Source organism: Eurosta solidaginis, chromosome X, assembly GCF_040869045.1.
Source record: "Eurosta solidaginis isolate ZX-2024a chromosome X, ASM4086904v1, whole genome shotgun sequence".
NCBI lineage: Eukaryota > Metazoa > Arthropoda > Insecta > Diptera > Tephritidae > Eurosta > Eurosta solidaginis.
This window is the reverse complement of record NC_090324.1, coordinates 106262014-106283538: the sequence shown is the minus strand read 5'-3', so window position 1 is coordinate 106283538 and position 21525 is coordinate 106262014. Positions and strand designations below refer to the sequence as shown.

Sequence of the window (21525 nt, the reverse complement as noted above, 5' to 3'; positions counted from 1 at the left end):
TCTGTTATTTGTTCTGTATATCAATGACTTACCCGATGTCCTTAAGTATTGTAATGTTCATATCTACGCTGATGATGTGCAGTTGTTTACGTGTTGTCCTCGTGATCAAACTAGCTTGTGCATAAGTAACTTAAACCACGATTTGAATCAAATATTTTCATAGGCTAATATGAATGGCTTATGTATAAACCCGAATAAGTCAAAATGTATTGTTATTCATAGAAGGTCTTTTCCCACTAATGATTTAGAGAATGTAGTGTTCGACAATTCCGCTATAGAATGCGTAGACACGGCGAAAAACTTAGGTGTAATTTTTAACAAAACATTGACATGTGAAGACCATATTTTTAGAACGGTTGGAAAAGTGTATGGAATGCTTCGTACAGTATGGTTAACACAGTATTTCACGCCCTTGCACATAAGACTACTTCTGGCTAAAGCGTACTTAATACCTACGCTACTCCATGGTTGTGTGATTTACTCAAACTGTGACTATCTGTGCAAGAACAAACTAAATGTTGTTCACAACAACATTGCTAGATATTTTTATGGGTTGAAAAGACTTGACCACGTATCACAACATGCTGAAAGGTTGCTAAACATTTCTTTCGAAAATTTTTTAAAAGTCAAAACACTGTCCTTCCTCCATAAATTGATACACACGAAGGAACCTGACTATCTATATCGTAAGCTTATTTTTCTGCAATCATCAAGATCGGTGCTTCTTCTTAAGCACATTAGATACCGCACGCTAACCCCTGAGCGCCAATTCTTTGTTACTGCAATACGTCTTTGGAACTCCCTACCTACAAGTCTTCGACTCTTAAGTAATGCTCTGCACTTCAAAAAAGAGCTAACATCATTTTTTAACGACTCTTAAACTGGATCTCAAATTTTTGTTGTTAAAATGTTCATTTCTAAGTCCTTTTCCTTTCTCTGTATCTTCTTCCTTTATTTGTTAAATATTATTCGATCTATAACCAGCCAAAGGTTATGATCACTACTGCTGTCTTTTAATATTTATTAATTGCTTTTCTTTAGTTTTAAGATTTACATTTACGTACATAAATATTTCACTATTATCCGTTATATTTAATTTAATTTGATTAATCTAATTTATTATTATTATAAATGTTCAATTTTTATAGCTCATGCTATTCATGACTAGCACTGTTAAATAATTTGTCAAAATTGTTGTGCTAGGAACAAATTTTCAAGTAAAAAAAAATACATACATACATACATACAATCCTGGGATGTGTTGTATGTGAAACTTTCAGGCGTAATAATGCAAAAGAGCCATTGAGACCAGACGACGTCCCTGAATATCCTTTTCAAATAATAGGAATTGATATTTTTGAATATGCGGGCAGATATTATATCTCTCTGATCGACGCATACTCTAACCTTGTGTTGTCGGAAAATCTTGCATATAAAACCGCTGGCTGTGTAATCACACGTTGAAAAAATTTTCACGAAAGTAGGATATCCCACAACAATGCGCTGCGACAACAACCCATTTAATTCGTTAGAAATGTAAAACTTCCTTAATGATGCTAATATTGTGGTAAAGTTTTCAAATCCTAGATACCCACAAAGCAATGGATTAGCGGAGAAAGGGGTAGCAATTGCTAAGGGTTTGTTGAAACGGTGTTTTGAAGCCAATAAAAAGGACAACTTTCAATATCATATTCTAGAAAATAATAACACCCCAGTGGCAGATTTGCAACTCAGTTATTCTTCGGGAGATTGATAAAAACAAAACTTCCAACAGCAGAACTACTATTATTCCGAAACTCAATAGATGAATCAGAGATAGAGGAAAGGATTAAAAAAAAGGAAAAAGCAGAAAGATTATTTTGATCGCAATGCAAAGACATTACCGGAATTACAGCTAGGCGATAGAACTATATTTAAGAAAACTGACAAAAAATGTTACTATGGCAAGATAGTGCAAAACATTAATGGAAGATCGTATGTAATAAAAGATAATAATAATAATTATTTTAGATGTAATCGAAGATTTCTAGCAAAAAGTAAGAATAGTGTAAGTGATCCTGAAATGTTCTTTGCAGACGGCATGAGTCAGTGTAATGAAAATTTGCCAATATGTACACCGCGGCTTGAGCGGAATGATGAGAGCGAATAAGTAGCGCCGTCCAGCTCGTTAAATGAAAATAGTATGCCTGTTACTCGCGAGGTAATAAGTAACGATGAGTCAGTTATAAGGTGTTTTTCTGGACATCGCCGGAGCTTTCAATAATGTCTCGAAACGAGCAATCATGGAGAGTCTCAACTCGATTCAGCTTCATTCGGTCTTAATAAATTCGAGCGGCTCCATGTTAAGCTGCAGAATGATCACATGGAAATGGGGTCTATGCGAGGCAAAAAAATCTGTAAACAGAGGAACTCTGCACTAATACTGTGGGCGTTGGTTATCAACCAATTGCTTGGGGGGTTTGACAGAGGGCCAGTCAAACTTATTTTTCAGTCATCATTAGCGGCAGATAAATAAAAAATAAAAAAAAGATAAATGAAAGGCGCGATAACCTCTGAATAGATTTTTGGCCGAACTTCTATTCCAATTTGCGTCGTGCTCCTTTTAATTTTTCCTTCAAATTGGCGGGACAGGACCCACTTGTTTTATGCCGACCCCGAGCGGCATCTGCAAGGCAGATGAGTTTTCACTGAGAGCTTTTCATGGCAGAAATACACTCGGAGTGCTTGCCAAACAGCGGAGAGGGGCGACCCCGCTTTGAAAAATTTTCTTGTAACTGAAAAAACTTGGTTCTAAAATTATGATGTTGTTTTTCCCTGAACGTGAACCCAGGATCTTCCGTGTGGATGGCGGAGCACGCTACCATCACACCACGGCGGCCACCGGTGGCAGATGCATAACAACAATCAGCTCTTGAGGCATTTCAGGATGTACATGCCTGGGCATCTGGAGTTGAGTTAACCACCAACGCGGAAAAACTGATCGGGTATTATTTCCTAGGAAATACAAGGTCCCTACTTGGACAAAGCCTAAGCTAAGAAATATGTAGCACAAAATATCTAGAAGTCATCCTCCACCTAAAGCGGCCGCTGCAACTCACCACTACAATCTACGGAGCATGGACAGTAGCAATGCGAAGAACCAGCTTTTACCCCCGTCCTTCCCTTCCTTTTTCGACACACGCTAAGAAGGAGTCATCAACTCCTAGTTCCCCACACCATGTGTTCCGTGTGGCAGCTTAGAATATTTACCACCGCGTCATCGATCCAATGCATTTCATGATTTGGCCGATGCCACATTCATAGATGCCGATGCCACATTCATAGATGCGGTGGGCTTAGAAAAGAAAACCGTGCGACTGGTAAATTCGTTGCACCGTACTGCCAAAGTACAAGTACCACGTCATCGACATCAGGTACTCCGGCAGCAGTCGGACAGCACATTCGACAAAGCCTATATCCTTCAAGGCGCCTTCAGCCATATCTAGCTCCTAGAGTAACGACAGTCCACCCGATCCACTTCGGAATTCTCCAACTTAATTGTAACGGGTTAACCGGAAAGATCGCAGAGGTAGTTGACTACATGAATAAAAATAATGTCCGTATAGCCGCAATTGAAGAAACAAAGCTAACTGCCAGATCGGGACTCCCAACTTGCGATGGCTACAACATTCATAAGCAATATCACACAAGGGTAATGGTGGTGGCCTTGCCTTAATCACCCATCACACCGTGCAATATAGTCTATTTCAACCTAACATCAGCCACAGGGATAATACCTTAGAAAGTGAAGCCATAACAATCCGGTCAGGTCCGATGTTGACCTAGAAATAATTAACATCTATATTCCTCCTGCCACCTGCTGCCCAAGTTGCGAAAACCGCCTTATCCTTGGCGATTTCAACGCTCCCCTTGACCTCTGATATTCCAGCATGCCAGTCGAAAGCAGATGCAGGCAGCTAGCAGAGCAAATAGACAATACGACTTTCTGCACAATAAACGACGCTGGGCTCATAACCTGCGTTGAATGGCAGCCAATGTTTACTTTACATATGACCGCCTGCCCATAATCCTTTCAATACAGCGACCTGTCAATTTCATCACATCTGAAAAGCGGACTTTTATTAATTTTAAAAAAGCTAACTGGGAACGCTGTACAACCTTCAAAAATCACGGGCACATAAACACTAATACCACATGCAACCCATTACCAACACCCCCACAAAGGTTGAAACAGCCATTAAAAAGGCCAAGCCCTCTTAATCAATAGGGCCACACGGAATAGCAATGCCAATGCTTAAACACCTTGGCGATGTGGGAATAAACTACCTAGCGAACGTTTTCAACCTATCGCTAAAGTCCTTTGTCATTCCTGAACAATGGAAAATGGCAAGGATAATTCCACTACTAAAGCCTGGCAAACCAGCTAACGAAGGCGAGTTATATCGACCGATTTCGCCAGTAGCGAAGACAATGGAAACCGAAAAGATAGCTTCCGCAAAATGCTCAGCACCATCACTGCGCTAAATGCCATAAACACCCACATTATATACGGGCTAAATCAGGAAAAACCCCACCATAGGACAGTGCTGGTGGGACTTTACATGTGAAAATTAAATTATCTGAATGGTAGGCACGCGTCGGTTCAATTTAGGAACGAAATCTCAAAACCTAAAAAAATTAAACAGGGGTCCCACAGGTGGTGTCCTATCCCCACTTCTGTTTCATTTCTACATATCAGAATGCCCTCGCCCATCAGAAGGAGTTACAACCATTTCCTATGCCGTCGACTGCACGATTATGGCAACAGGACCTGTCCCCTCAATTGATGAATTGTTTCTAAAATAAACAGCTATTTCCCCATCTTTCTAGTTTCTTCACCTCACGCAACCTGGCATTATCACCGACAAATTCCACGACCACTCTGTTTAGTATGTGGAAGGAACAGATGTCGTAAATATTGGCCGCTCACGTCAATGGTGTCACACTACCGACTGTCAGTCAACCAAAGATCTTAGGGGTAACGTTTTATAATACTCTGACCTTCAAGGCTTATGCCACCGAAATTGTATCTAAACTATAAAGCCGCAACAAAATCCTCAAGTCGTTTGCCAGCAGCACCTGGGGAAAAGATACAGAAACGTTACTAACCACGTACAAAGAAACTAGCCGGCCGCTCATGTGCTACGCGTCATCGCCTGGTCTTAAAAACGCATACTATAAAAGTCTGCAGGCCTGTCAAAATGCGGCTATCCGAACTGCCACCGGATGTCCCCTTATGACCCCCGAACATCACCTACATAGCCTCCCTACACACACACTCACAAAGAGCTCAACATTAAAGACCACAACGAAATGCTGAAAGGCAGTTTTTGCTAAATTGTCATAAACCAGGACGTCCTGGTAAACAACTGCTTGATCTAGCGCTCCCTGCACGGGGATTAAGGGAACATCTGCGGCACCTGCCAACACAGCCGTTTGTTTCAGGCAAGCATAAGCAGGCTCTAAGCCAAATCCACACAGATTCGCTTCGATTTCCCAGGATGCACCTGTGAGCCGTGTTATTAGTATGCAATATCCCACCCTTGCAGAAGAAAGTACCCTACCGTGTCAAAAAACTGTATATTAATTATAAACAAACAGAGCACAAAAATAGGCCCATGCACTGCGGCATACAACTTTTATAAAGTTTTAAATATGCTTAACTTGCGAAACAGCCTGGCAATTTGTATGGAAAATTTGTTTGTGTGTTAATATATGTATGTCACACACAGCTGATAGGGCAGTTGATATTTAGCAGCGACGGCAAGCACACGCATTTGTCCATCATCGCGTAATGCCATTCGGGCACAAATATTCTTACATACATTTAAAAATAACTCAACTTTGTCAATCATACATATATTCATTTTAATAAACTCTAGACGTTTACAGTTCAGAAGAAGCATTAATTCCGCGTACAAACGAAAAACAAAACGCATAGCGACGGCGGAAAGTAAATAGCGCATGAAAATTTCAACCCTCATTCCAAGCATTGGTTTGTGCGTATATGTATGTAATATACACGGTATACATAGGGACACATATCTATGTACAGCGACCGCTAGCAAAGTAACTAGCATAGCAACGGCAGTGAAGGCCGCGGCGCAATGACATTTTTCATATATGTAGATGCGTTTAACACAAGCTTATGCATTCCAATAACATCGCCACAATCAACCAAGATGTTGCATTTGTAAATATGAAGGAACCTCAGACTTGGCAACTGAAGTTTATTTTGCCTTGCCCATTCACATACAAAATTTCGAGAAGTACTTTTATAAACATTCTCCTATACAACAAAAATACTTGATAATATATTTTGAGTCGTATTCGATTGTTATATTGCAGTTTTCAATTGGGAAAAATGTTAGAAAAGTTACCAACCAGTGAAAAAAATAATTTCACTTGCAAAGTGCGCCAACACCCGTATCCAAAACAAATGTCAAATTCTTCTTCTTATGATTTACTTGCAACAAAATTTGGGAGTTGTCTACTTTTCCATATCGGATGGCGCCAGTGTCGCTCAATCTACTGTTCTCCATAAAAATACGTGCAATCTACTCATAATGCAAAAGCTTGTGTAAAGCGGCAATTACCCACGAACGTACGTAGAAAAAACGTGTCAGCTGACACGACCTAACTTGCGAGTGTGCAATGTAAACGAAAACTCACCGACGTTCAACTCACGTACGTACGTTGCCCGGAACGTAGAAATCAAAGCAATTTTGATTTTTTCCGTAAGAACGTGTCAGCTGATCGGTCTCTCACACGACAGAGTTGCCTATTAATATTTTGTGTGCTATGGAACCCGCCTATGGAAGCAGAGGTAGAGGGCGGCCCCCACTCCGTTGGAAGGACCAGGTGGAAAACGATTTAAACTCCCTTGGTGTGACCAATTGGCGCCGGTTGGCGGAGCGAAGGAGCGACTGGCGCGCCTTGTTGGACGGCCATAACCGTTTAGACGGTTAAGCGCCAATTAAGTAAGTAAGTAAGTGCTATGTTTGGACCAATTGCAGTTATTATACAAAAAGGCCTAATGATTGTTTAAAATTTTGTTGAAATTGGAGGTTGCAAATAAATGAACTAGAAACTCTTATTCAGTATTTGTTTCTGCCATTTGCACCATGTAAAATTGTAGTTCCAAAATTTGATGTTTACATAAGCATGCATGCAAACTGGTCAATGGCAACAGTGCTTTGCTGTAAACAATACACACACAAATATGTTATGTACATGTACACAGCCGCACACATTTGCAGTCTTCCAGTGAGTTTTACAGCTCCGGCTCACGCTCAATTCTCACGGGAATTCTCTGGATCATTGAGAGACTCTAGAAGCAGATGTCGTGAAATTTTCGCACACGTGAAATGTGATAGGCAGATGTCGCCGCTGTTTTTCATTTAACTCATACGGCGAAAGGCTAAGCAGCGACATCAAGTTTTGAAAAAGTAGGTTTATTAAATGCAGCGTTGCCAAACTAAAAAGAAGTAATTAACAAACTATCTGGCTCACAAATTGAACCAGACTTCTATGAAAAAATAAAAATCTATATATATAATGTAGGTATATATGAAAAATATAAATCTATATATATATATAAAGAAAGGCTAAAGTATGTGTTAGTTGATCGCCGGTGTTTGAAGAGATGCGTCTGTCGATTTTGTTCAAACTTTCATATAAGTTGCGTATACCTCACGCGGTGGTTATTATATAGGTTTTGTTGCGATCGACGCACAGGGTCTCGAGATATAGACTAAAACGTGGGCTTGTTAATGCCTAGGCAGTGTTTATACAATATGAATATCAAATGAAAGCTGTTGCTGAGAGCTCTAAAGTAATTTTCATTGTGATATTCGATTTCGTCGCATCAACTTGGCAAAACTGATAAATATGCATGCGAAGCCGAAATAAAGACAAGAATTAATAATACCCACATACCTATATACATACGTCCTATTCCATTTGCCTGAAATTTGGTATATAAATTTGCCTATATTAGTATTTACGATCCTTTTTTCCGGGAAGTAGACCAGAGACGGACTGGGATTAGGACTAGGACTGGGACTGAGACTCAGAGTGGGGCTGGAACAAAATACATACCACCCTCTGGGACAGGCAATAAGGGATGAAGAAGAATGAGAAGAACTTGAGAGAAGAGAAAAGAGAGAAGGAGACTGAGAAAGAAATAGAATGAGACGAAGATGGAGATAGATGAATCGAAAAACACGGAGGGAGTAGTGAATAAAAGGATTAGGAAAAAGTCAAGAGGGGGAGGGCAGAGTTAGACGGAAAAAGCTTATTAAAATATATGTAGATAGACCAAATGCCGGGTCTGCTAGTAATATAATAAAATTTAAGAATAAATATCTCATTTGGCAGCTGGCTCAAAACCAGGTCCTTCGAACAGTGAGGAGACAATAAAAATATCAAACAAAAATGTATATTTACATGAAATATTTCGTCGAGGTCATCAAAGGTGACCTGTTATTTTTCCACGTGATCGTCATTACGATGCATTTCCTACCTCGTTGTTTAACAGAATCTTGCCGAATGGAGAGAAAGTGGAGCGTGACTGGTTGGTGTGGAGTGCCAGTAGCAATGCTTTTTATTGGCTGCCATGTCGTCTGTTAAGCACCAATACTTTAAATCGACCTAAAATTTGTTCCTGGCGGATATTCCGATTTGCAGGTGTGGAAGAAGCTATACGATAAACTGCCAGCACACGAAAATACTCACGATCACGTTAAATGTTATATTCAATGGCGTTTTTTACAAAGTCTAATTCAAAAGGAGGCTACAATTTATACACTTATCAATGAAAAGCTAATCACTGAAACTCAAAAGTGGAGAGAAATTTTGTATAGAATTTTGGACACTATTTTATTTTCGGGTGAAAGAGGCCTAGTTTGCAGAGGCGAAAGTATATATCTTGGGAACGAAACAATGGACATTTTTGGGCATCTTAGAACTCATAAGCCATTATGATCCGATACTTAGAGATCATTTGGAGAAATTTTGGATTTCACAACAGCAGCACAAACGTTTACAAGTTCACTACCTTTCCCCAGACATTCAGAAGGAGTTTATAGAAATTTGTGCAAAACATATGAGGAAAACTATATTAGATCAACGCAAGCAAGCCAAGTATTTTGCTATTGTCTTTGATGGTACGCCTGATGCTAGTCACGTTGAACAGACTACGTGCGCTACCTCCTTTTCAAATCGAAAGCAACAAATTTTACAATTCAATAACGGTTTCTGGCTTTCGTGGATTGTAACAAAAAAACTGATCAGGAAATCGCTGATTTAATTTTCTATACTCTAGGTAAACCTGAAATCCCATTAAAAGATTGTCATGCACAAGGGTACGATAACGGCGCCAGTATGAAAGGAGCTTACAACGGAGCACAACGTCACATTCTCGACAAAAACTCGAATACTGATTACTGGCCTTGTGCAACCCACAGTCTGAATTTATGTGGTTTTGATGCTGCAGAATGTTGTATGGCTGCAATTACTTTCTTAGGCGTTGTACAAAAATGTTTTACTATTTTCGGCAGCAGTCCACAACGATGGGACATCCTCAAAAAAATGTACCAAGCTCTCTTCACAGTCTTTCACACACTAGGTGGTCGGCTAGAATTGAGGCAATCAGACCATTCGCAAACCATGTTCCAGGATTGACACAAGCACTAAACGCATTACTTAAGCTAAATTTGACTGCACAAGCATACGGAGATATTACCGGCATTCGCAAGTACATCAACAAGTTCGAATGTATGTTGCTATCCTCAATTTGGTTCAAAATACTGACTATCATTAACGAAAGAAACGTCGTACTCCAAGCTAGAGACGCCACCATAGTTGTTGAGGTCAAAATTCAGAAATCAATATTCAAAGTTCAGAAGTCAAAATTAAGAAGTCAAATTTCAGAAAACAAATTTCAGAAGTAAAATTTCAGAATTCAAAATTAAGAAAGTAATCAGACAGTAAAAAACATTAAATTTTGCGTAACATTTAATGTTTTTGCTGTCTGATTACTTTCTGAATTTTGACTTCTGAAATTTTTTTCAGCCTGGAACACAGCAACGTCGAAAGGGGGCGTTATAGCCAATCGAATTATGGAATATGTATAATATCACCAAATTGGGTGAAGTCCGTACAAATAATTCTATCGAAAGGTGGCGCAACGTCATTCGAAGTGCGTTTGGGACACACTCTAACATATTTAATTTCATAAATAAAATAAAAAACGAACAAGCAATAACAGAAACAAAACTGCAACAATTGTCAGCTGGAGGAGAGCCACATCGGAAACGCAAGATACAATATAAAGACTTCGTTTATATTATTATTTAAATATTGTAAATTCATTTGAAAAAGATAAACGCGAAAAGATTTAATTAACTACATGCTTGCTATTGCATACAATTTAAAATTTTACAATTTAAAAAATACGGAAACCAAAACGGCCTCGTCAAGGGTTCGATATCGAATTGAAGTATCGTACCGACGAGTGTCGACCATCGAAGTACGGAAAGCCGCCCCAGCTTCTTTGATTCACGTGCATACGTTCGCAAAAACAAACATATATACATACGTTTGTATATTGCGCATGTACATTTGTACTTATTCTAGCGCATCAAACTGAGTTTGAGATATTTTCGTCCCTATAGGAACTTTCAAAAAAAATATTCATACAAACTTCAAGTACATATTATTATTTTCTAATACATATATACATACATATATATACCTGAAATTTTCAAATACACGTTTATTTCCACACGTATATATAAGTGAAAAGTGTTTGTGATTTTTTTTAAATTTATTTTTTTATTTTTAAAAAACATTATACATACATTTAAATTCCGTATTTCGCGGATTTAAATTATTTAAGGAGCGTCCCGTTGTCCGTGCTTGACTCTATTTAAAAAAAAAAACAAAAAAAAAAAAAAACAAACACCGCCACCAATTTAAATTCCCTCTTTTAAATTTCTGTGCAGAGTTTTTCCATCTTCGAAACTTGCGAACTTTCTTTGAGCGTGCAAATAATTTATTCGGTTTTTTTTGGTGAAAACCCAAAAGTTTGCTAAAAATGCCTCTTAGTCCCCCAAACAATTCTGAAACCGGGATAAAACCAAGAGATGGCCCAAAAGAAGAAATGACCAAGGAAAGGGCAACATCCCCCGCCCAAAATCTAAATCAGTTGACCCATCCGCGCAAAAGTTCATCGCGGAAAGTGACAGTCTTATGAGATACTGTGCAAAATTTAACGAGGCACCGATTCAAGATTTCAGCGAATCCTATTTCGCAAATCGGCCAACACCATTGTTAGCGATTTCAATCTAAAAACCATATCTCGCTATTCGTACGTTGCATAAAATATCCGATGACACGAAAGCGACATTCTCCTTGGCTGCAACAATCCTCAAGACGCAAACTTATGTCAACGACATCCTATCAGGAAGTCAAACCATCGATAACTCCACTGAATTACTCGTTCAAGTGATAAAAGCTCTAAAATCAGCTGGTTTGATACTAAACAAATTAACGGCTAATCACCCGGCCATATTAGAACAGTTTCCGGAGGAGGATCTTCTAGACTCCAACTTCTTGAAATTGAGAGCACTTCCAATACGACAACTCTTGGCATTCGATGGAACGCGCTCACGGATAAATTTTTATACACCATTCTGCCGGAACACACCCAAAATGCGGTCACAAGGCTACAAATTTTATCTTCTGTTGCAAAACTTTTTGACCCGGCAGGATCGCTGTCGCCAGTTATGATCCAGGCCAAGATGCTTCTCCAAGAGATCTGGTTGGATGGCAGCGATTGGGATGAAAGCGCCAAGCAAAAAATCTGCCAGCCATTTGCCACATCGAAATCTCTCGATGGGTTAATGCCGTTCCAGGCAAATCCACGTGTTCTGGGATGCTTCGGAAAAAGCGCAGCGATTTACCTCCGCACACATGTGGGCAACCAAATAAAATCTTCCCTTTTGGTTGCGAAAGGCAAAGTTGCCCCCATAAAAACTGTAAAGTTACCCCGCTTAGAGCTATGTGGTGCAGTCCTACTCGCCAAACTGGCTTCAATTGTTCGAAAACAGCTCGACTTACAAGCATGCAACACATTCTTATGGTCAGATTCTGAGATTGTACTAGCCTGGCTAGAAAAATCTCCATCGACTTGGAAGACTTATGTGGCCAACCGTACCTCTCAAATTCGAGGATATCTTCCTAGCGGCACTTAGCGCCATGTATATAGCCAAGACAACCCTGCTGATCTTGGCACATGTGGTTGCAAGCCGCATATTTAATTTGAAAGGTTCCTCCCTTTGGTGGCACGGACCACAATGGCTTTCCCCGAGAAACGCAAGGTCGAAGCATATCACGCACTCGAGGAAGAGGACGATATTCTTCAACGTTTCTCCTTACACGCTCGAGCTCTCCGTGTGATTGCATACGTGTTCCGCTTTGCGAACAAAGCCTTCAACAAATCAAAATCAGTGGCAACAACACATAATCCCCATCTGACCCATAAAGAGTTGCAACATGCAAAAACGCGGCTTTTGGCAATGGCACAATCTCGACATTTCGGGGCGGAAAAAAGCGCCCTACAAAACAAAATGCCAATTAGCAAAAAAAGTACCCTTCTGGCTCGTAACCCCCTTCTCGATGGAGACGGCCTCCTACGTATCGGTAGCCGATTGGAACATTCTACATTACCATACAACGAGAAGCATCCAGTAATCCTTCGTCCGGATTCAAGGCTCTGCGAGCTGTATCTAGAGTTTTTACACCGCCTGCTTCTTCATGCAGAAATACGGTTATTGGTTCAAATGGTGAGGCAAGAGTACTACGTACAAAAACTAAAGCCTCTTATAAAGATATGCATTCTTCAATGCAAATCGTGCACGCATTTCAAACAGAAAACGCGCACGCAAATAATGGCAGCGCTACCACTTGAGCGCTGCAATTTTTCACTCCCTTTGTCACAACAGGAGTAGATTTTTCAGGTCCATTCCAAATAAAAGTATCGGTTCTGAAGTCACCCCTATCATAAAAAGGTACGTGGCTGTATTCGTCTGTTTTTCCACAAAGGCAGTTCACCTCGGGCTATGCTCGGACCTTACCACCGAAGCCTTTCGAGCAGCATTCGCCCGATTCGTTGGCAGATGAGGTTATCCCTCAAAAATGATGAGCGACAATGGTAAAACGTTCATTGGCGCTCAACGCGCACTTGCACGCGACTTCGTTAAATTTCTTAACGAATGCTCGGCGGACATTGTCCAAGGAATAAACTGGCAGTATATTCCACCCAGTGCTCTCATATGGGCGGCCTGTGGGAATCCGCAGTAAAAAGTTTTAAACCCGCTTCAAAAAACCGCTGCATTCCACAAGTTTACATTCGAAGAATTACCGACGCTGTTGGTACGTATTGAAGCAGTTCTTAATTCGAGGCCTCTAACCTCACTATCCCAGGACCCAGCTGACTTCACAGCGCTAACTCCGGGTCATTTTCTTCGAGGTGCACCGCTATTAGCCATTCCTGTGCCAAACGCGGAAGACCTCTCCTGGATAAATCGATGGGAAAAACTCAAATCGCTTCATCACCAATTCAGTCGACGCTGGAAAGAGGATTATCTGAAGGACCTTCAGAAGCGCTATAAATGGCAAACGCTACATCGAAATCTTCAACCAGGCGACCTCGTCGTAATTAAAGAAGATTCGCTCCCACCCAACGAGTGACGTGTGGGACGAATCGAGAACGTTCGCCTCGGCCCTGACAACCATGTTCGGGTTGTAGAGGTTCGCACCCTAAATGGGCTTTTCATGCGCCCCTTAGTTAAGCTGTGCTTTCCTCCAACGGAGCACTCTTCGAGCACAGCGCTCTACCTTATATACGTTTCCCCTGTATAATTAACTTTCCCCTTACCATCCGCTGTATCCAACTACTTCTCGTTTCTCTCTCTGTTCTTTACTTTCAGGACGACATATAATGGCATCGAGACCGGCATGCCCACTGGCTCCCACGGCAGAGACCGACAACTGCCTTCAGTGTCGGCTCTGCCACCGCTACCACGCGCTGTGAACCTGTCCGGCCTTTAAGGCGATGCGGCCACCGCAGCGTGCTACAGTGGCCAGGGCACAGGGCTACTCTTTCAATTGCCTGGCACTCACGCACATCACTGGGGAATGCGACTCCCGAGGGACGTGCAAAATTTGCGGCCTGGCGCATAACACACTCCTGCACGACGGGCCGAAAGGTCGACTTGGGCAGCACAAAGCCCCTCCACGGAAAGCCCCCCAGGCGTCCCGCAAGCCGAAACCCAAACCGAAGCAGAAAAAAGAGAGGACACCGACTTGCGCCTACTACTTCTCGTTTCTCTCTCTGTTCTTTACTTTCAGGACGACACATAATGGCATCGAGACCGGCATGCCCACTGGCTCCCACGTCAGAGACCGACAACTGCCTTCAGTGTCAGATCTGCCATCGCTACCACGCGCTGCGAACCTACCGGCCTTTAAGGCGATGCGGCCACCGCAGCGTGATACAGTGGCCAGGGCACAGGGCTACTGTTTCAATTGCCTGGCACTCACGCACACCACTGGGGAATGCGACTTCCGAGGGACGTGCAAAATTTGCGGCCTGGCGCATAACACCCTCCTGCACGAGGGGCCGAAAGGTCGACTTGGGCAGCACAAAGCCCCTCCACGGAAACCCCCCCCCCCCCCCAAGCGTCCTGCAAGCCGAAACCCAAACCGAAGCAGAAAAAAGAGAGGACACCGACCTGCGCCTGCAGGGCTCAAAAGGCGCGCCCTGCAAATAAAACAGCGGCAACCCCCAAATTTGCGAAGACGGTCAAGCGCACGATCGCGCGCACCCCTCAAGGCCTGCAAACGGCGCAATGCCAACGGCGCAATACGAAGTCGCGCCTTAGATACGACCATCCGCGCCCTGCAGGAACTGCAAAAGGTGCTTACCAGCTCCTCCCTGCAGGAGGCAGGCGGGCAGGATGTTTAAGCCTCCTACAATTGCAACAAAGTTAGTCTAGCACTATAAACGGGCAAACGCGGACGCACTCCTTTTGCATATTTATGTATATTTCGATCATAAGTTTATTTTTATCGTGAACATAAAGGTTGTCATCAGAAAGTTGTAGTGGTGCATTTGAACATCCTTTTATATACCAAGTTAATTACTGAATTATTATATAATAAAAAACAAAGTGAATTTTTATAACGTTTTAAAGAAAACCTTAAACACTTTTTATTTAGTGAAGTGATGAGTGTAGCGAAGGAAGAGTGGATTTGTTTAGGTTGAAATGCAATAAAGTGTGATGCCTGCCACCACATGTGAAACAAGTATGTTTGCTAAAACATTGTGTTGAGGTTGAATGACCGAGACAATTAAAGCACAGCTTATGGCTACTTGCGAACGATTTGCGCTCAAAGGGGTCCATTGCAAAAATTGTTGGCACTTGCGAAGGACATGTGATCCCCTTCACCCTTCGATCGGACAAATGATGGATCTTTTCGCGACGTGAAGATTTCGTATTTCCCTTCTGTTAACAGGCTTAGTGGAGATATTGTTAGACCTTGTATTAAGTGATGCTTTGGAATTGTCGTGGTGACTTGCATGAGCGGCAACATCATCAATGAGAAATGTCGATTTCAGAAAGTCTAGTAATTGTTGAAGTTTTGCAACTGTCTTCGGTTCCTTGCGGTATCTTTCAGAATCAAGACGTGCAGCTGGTGAGAGCTTCTTGAGTAAATGGAACGCAAAAAACTGAGAATTTGCCTCGGTGTTGAACTTAAGGTTCTTCAATTGAATAACGCAGGCACGTGCAGAGTCATGAAATGATTTAAGCTCAGCTGCCGATTCGCGTTGACTATAAGTCGGCAAATTCATAAATTTTCATAAATGCTGTAAACAGAACTTGGGCATTGCTATAACGATCGCTTAAATCATTGAGGGTTTCGTCATATGTATCATCCATAACCCCCAAATGAGCGATGGATGACGTTACGTCTGTGGTAAGAAATGATTTTAGATACAAAAATTTTTGGTGCTTTGATAACTTTGGATTATTATGGAGAGCTTGAAATGATGCAAAAAAGGTTGGCCACTCAGTTGGCTCGCCGTCAAATTTTTCTATTTTCAATTCAGGAGGTTTAAACGTGCTATCGGCGCGAACTTCTCGTATGATCGTATTAATCGTTTTCGCTGTTGTAGCAGCCGATGCAGCAGAATTAGGAAAAGTGGTTTGGGTTTCAGGGTTTTCATTTGGATACAGTTGGTCGAATACATCTTCGATATGATCGATTGCATCTGCATGCTCAGATCGAAAAGACCCAAAGATGTCCCGTTTGAAATATTCGTCTTCTCGAGATAATCTGGAACGCACCAATGTGCGATGATTCGCATTGAAAGTTAAAAGAGTTTGCGAGATTCGATTGAGGCGTGTAGCAAACTGCCCCTTAGACCGTCGATTTGGTCCATCTTTATCGAAATTTAGTTGCTCATTACGTAACCGTCGAGCAGATCAAGTTGTTCCGCCACCAGTTACTCTTCTTCAGTAAGAGCCACTGATTTCTCAGCCGGTGATTCAGTTTGCGGCGTACTGGTAGAGAAAAAAAAAATTGCCAACGAAATGATACAGTCACTTACCTCGAAATCCTGTTGCCTTTCGTCACAATTGAGGTTACGGATTCGGATGGCCTTGATGGTGTATGCTTTTAGAGATGATGATGAGCGTTGTATTGTTGAACGTTTGCTCTTAGCGATTCCAAACAGTCAGATTTGGCCGCGTTACGAAGGCTTGACTGGGCGATGCCTTTGAGGTTATGTTGACACAATCGAGTGGTAAAGGTGTTGCGATTTTCTTTAAAGTAAGGTTAACGTGCGTTTCGCGAAATTGATCCGGCTCGAAGGACCAGTGGCGCGAGCAGAATCCGGTTGATTCTGTTGAAAATGCCGGCTCATATCTCGCGAAAGAACCGTGTATAGCATTGGTTGTAAAATATGGCGCACCCTACCTTAAAGTTTTGTAGGTATTGAAATTGCTGCAGGTGTGTATCCAATGAAAAGGTGAACTGAGATGACAAAAAAATCTATGAAGATCCCTGCCCTTTTATATTGACTTATCGATGACATGTACATGTGAATATAGAGATTACAAAATATATATGTGAATATGAAGATGACCAAAGAATGGTGTGTACCCGTACTGGTCATTTATATCAACTGAGTTATGTTATGTGGCGTCCATACTGATCGTTGTGACATCCAACAGCTTCCCCCTTGGCAAATATTAGAAGTTTTCTAGGACATGGATTAATTGCTGCCTCGGGATCTGGACTCTGCCGCCCCTTATAACTGGAGAATTGACCTGGCGAGCACAGGATACGAATACAGAACGCGTTCAACCGTTTCTACCTACTGCTACGGACGAGACCTTATAAACATGTAACGTCAGCAGGCAGTGTCCAGTTAGTATGTCCATCGTGAGCCTTAAGTATTCTACCTTCAGAGATATGAGCCAGTTTGTGAGTCTAATATCGTATTGAGAAATTTTACAGCCCCGCGCTTTTGTTCAAGCTTTTCCTGCTTGATGGATCATATGCAATTCCTGTTTCCTCTTGTTTTCTCCCAAACAGATCGGGACGTCTATTGTTGTTTCAGCGAATGTTGCACCCTCCTTTGCCAACTAATCGGCCTTTTCGTTACTTTCTGTCTCTTATTGGAAGTTTTTCCAATGCTTCCTTGCATTCCAGAACACCTCTCGATGAAGTACTGTGTGAGATTATTGCCTAAATCGCCGCCTGTCTATCAATATATATATTGAAGCGACTGCAGCGCACGCTTCTTCAAGGATTTCTGCTGCTTTCTTCTGCCTGAAGGACGCTGCAGTAATCTGGCAGCCTGTAGAATCCACTTATTTCTGGATAGATGCATTAAACGCAGGCCCCTTGAACTTAAATCGAGTTGAGACTGTCCATGATTGCTTTTTTCGAAATATTGTTGAAAGCTCCGGCTATGTCCAGAAAAACCCCTAGGGATTCCAGGGTTTCTCTATATTCATTACCACCCTATGCAATACAGCATCGGCTTACTTGCCTTTGGTATAAGCATGTTGTGCTGAAGAGAATAATTCCTCCTTCATGTTTGATTTTATATACACATCTATTAATCTCTCTAGAGTATGAGCAGAAAAGATGTTAAACTAATTGAACTATAGTCTTTCAGGTGCAGATGACTGGCTTTTCCCACTTCCGGTTTGGAGAGTCCTCGAGCCGTTCTCCAATCAAAAATCAATTGTGTCCACACAACATCGTGTTATACAACATTTTTCAGTTGAATTTCTAACAAGTTACATAACATTGGTTATATAACTGTTTGCAGCACGTTTTGTTACTGATGTGGACGTAACTTAATATTCAAGAATCCAGACTAGACATACCTTTAAGAAATTTGAAAGTAGGTTGCCCGTATTAGAACGTTCGGCTCGATGAAAGTAAGAAATATAAAACATTTTTGAGTTTTGTTAATAGTCTTATAAGTGTATTTCAACTTTTTGGTTAATTATTGAGCTCAAGGCCGCAAAGATAAATAAAACACCAGATATTTTGTGGTATCATAATTTATATAATTGGCCGATATTTCGGTTTAAATCTGAAACCATCCTCAAGATTTAAAAAACACAAAATTACGAATAACAACCATTAGGCAAACATAAGAATAGCTGGTGGATATTTTACATATTGACATATTTCATAAAAAAATACAACTTTCACAAATGAATGTACTTGATCGACTGATCAGATGTTCGAACAGATGAATGAAGAAAGACAAAACAGGAGAAAAGGTAAACAAATTTAAAGTACCGTAAGTGTAAACAAATTTTCTTAAAGCATGTACAGTCAAGTATAAACAAAATTAACAATATATGTAACAACAAACAATACGAACAAATTTCCTAATCATCTTCTTTCTATTTTTGTTGTTGTCGCCAAGTATGTGGGTAGCGGGATATTTGCTGCCGTATGATGAACACTGCGCAACTCACATTGTATGTTGTTGTTGTTTCAGCACTAAATTTCTATAGACGTGCGCACAGCCTTCTGTGTCAGATTTATAATTTATTCGCTTCTCACTAGGACTGTTCATAATATGTAGCATTTCTAAATTAAAACGTTTATTGTAAAATTCTTCGTTGTTAAGAATCACGACATTTTCAAAATAAGGGAAATGTCCAGTGTCGTTGCAATGGGATGACAAGGCCGTCTTATTGTCCGAGACATTGTTCCTTAACTTGATGTTAGACCTGTGTCCGGAAATCCTTGTCTTTAATATTTGTTTAGTTGTCCCAACATATACCTTTTTGCATACGTTGGACCCGTCGCCATTGCATGGAATTTGATAGGTTATGTCGGATCTCTCATACTTTGGGATTCGGTCTTTCGTATTGCTGTAAATTTGTCTCAGTGAGTTGCTATACGAGAATGAGATTTGATATTTTTCCGGTCGTATAAATTGGATCTGTTTTTCGTCTCTGCTATTCCTGGAACATATGTGACAGATTTGTTTATTTTGGTATTCCTATTGCTAGTAATTTCTTGCGAAATTGTCCCATAAAAGCTTCGGGTCAGTTTGTTAACTAGCTCTCTCGGAAATTCGTTTTGTTCGAGGGTTGCCTTGATAATAGCAATGTTTTTCTTGTGATATATTTTATCACTTATTTTAAGCACTCCCGATATAAAATTCTTCGCGGTATTTAAAATGATAAAAAACACTTGATAGAGACAGAAAGAAACAACTTGACGACATTAATACAAGATCACTTAAATAAATGCGGAATTTCACCAAGAAACAAGTTATACAGGATACTCTATGAAAAACCAAAAATTTCCTTTAAAAAATGAAGAACTACTTATACTTAATGCAGATAATGGAAACGTTACTGTCGCAATGAACAAGGCGAATATGATAAAAAGATGCAAACGATAGTTAATAATATCTCCACCTAAAGAGTACTCAAACTTGATCCGACAAGTAAATTACAGGAAAGAAGAGTGAAATAGTGAACAAGATGTTCAAAAATGAGTCGATATATATGAAAGAAAGGAATTTTCTTACTTGCAAAAATGCTAATCTATGGTTTACCAAAAATACATAAAGATACATTTGTTCTTCCATTGACTCCCCGTCTTACAATTTATGCAAATATGTCCTCAAAATCCTCAAAAATTTAACTAAATCATCGAAATGTAATGTTAAGGACGCGACAGAGTTTAAAGAAAAATTGAAGGGTACATACATCTGCGACGACTAAAGCTTAGTGTTCTTCGACGTCATATACTTATTTTACGGTAGATGTGGCCATCGCCACGCTTCTAAGTGAAACAACATAAAAGAGCATACACCAGTACTAATAGAGTTATTTTTAACGATTGTTATGTTTTGTATAAAGGAAAATGGTTATTTCAAATACAACGGAAAAATATATGAGCAACGAACTAGAATACCAATGGGGTCTCCAGCCTCCCCGGTCATAGCTGACATCGTTATGGAGGATATATTGATGAAATTCGAGACGGACGCAACTAGAAAGCCACGATTGTTAACGAAATACGTGGTTGACCTTTTCGCTGTTGTCAGAACTGATGAAATTGATAACATGCTCACGAAGCTCAATAGCTACAACAAGTCCATACAATTTACAATAGAGGTAGAAAAAGATGAATGCTTGCCATATTTGTACACTCTGACTGACAATCATAAAGGATAATAAGTTATTTATCGACTGGTATAAAAAGCCTACAGCGTGCGGAAGGCTTATTAACTACAACTCGAAGCACGAAAAAAGAACCATTTTAAATACCGCGAAGAATTTTATATCGAGAGTGCTTAAAATAAGCGAAAAAATATGTCACAAGAAAAATATTGCTGTTGTCAAGTCAACCCTGAAACAAAATGAATTTCCGAGAGAGCTAGTTAACAAACTGATCCGAAACATTTATGAGACGATCTAGCAAGAAAGTACTAGCAATAGAAATACCAAAATATAAAAATCTGTCACAAATCTTCCAGGAATAGCAGAGAGGATAAAAAGATCCAATTTACACGACCGGGAAAAATATCAGATCTCATTCTCGTATAGCAACACGATGAGACAAATTTACAGCAATACGAAAGATCAAATTCCAAAATATGAGAGATCCGACATAATCTATCAAATTCCATGCAATGGCGACGGGTCCAACGTATGTAAAAAGGTATAAGTTGGGACAACTAAACAAAAATTAAAGACAAGGATTTCCGGACACAGGTCTAACACCAAGTTAAGGAACAATGTCTCGGACAATAAGACGGCCTTGTCATCCCATTGCAACGATACTGGAAATTTCCCTGATTTTGAAAATGTCGTCATCTTTGACAAGGAAAAATTTTACAATAAACGTTTTATTTTAGAAATG

The 21525-nt window shown here is 40.5% G+C and overlaps 1 protein-coding gene across 10 annotated transcripts in view; it reads left to right on the top strand.

Annotated features, from left to right (window-relative positions):
- The window catches only part of CaMKII (Calcium/calmodulin-dependent protein kinase II), a 3892153-nt gene that overhangs the window by 706347 nt on the left and 3164281 nt on the right, over positions 1-21525 (top strand). The gene's annotated exons all lie outside the window — the stretch shown is intronic.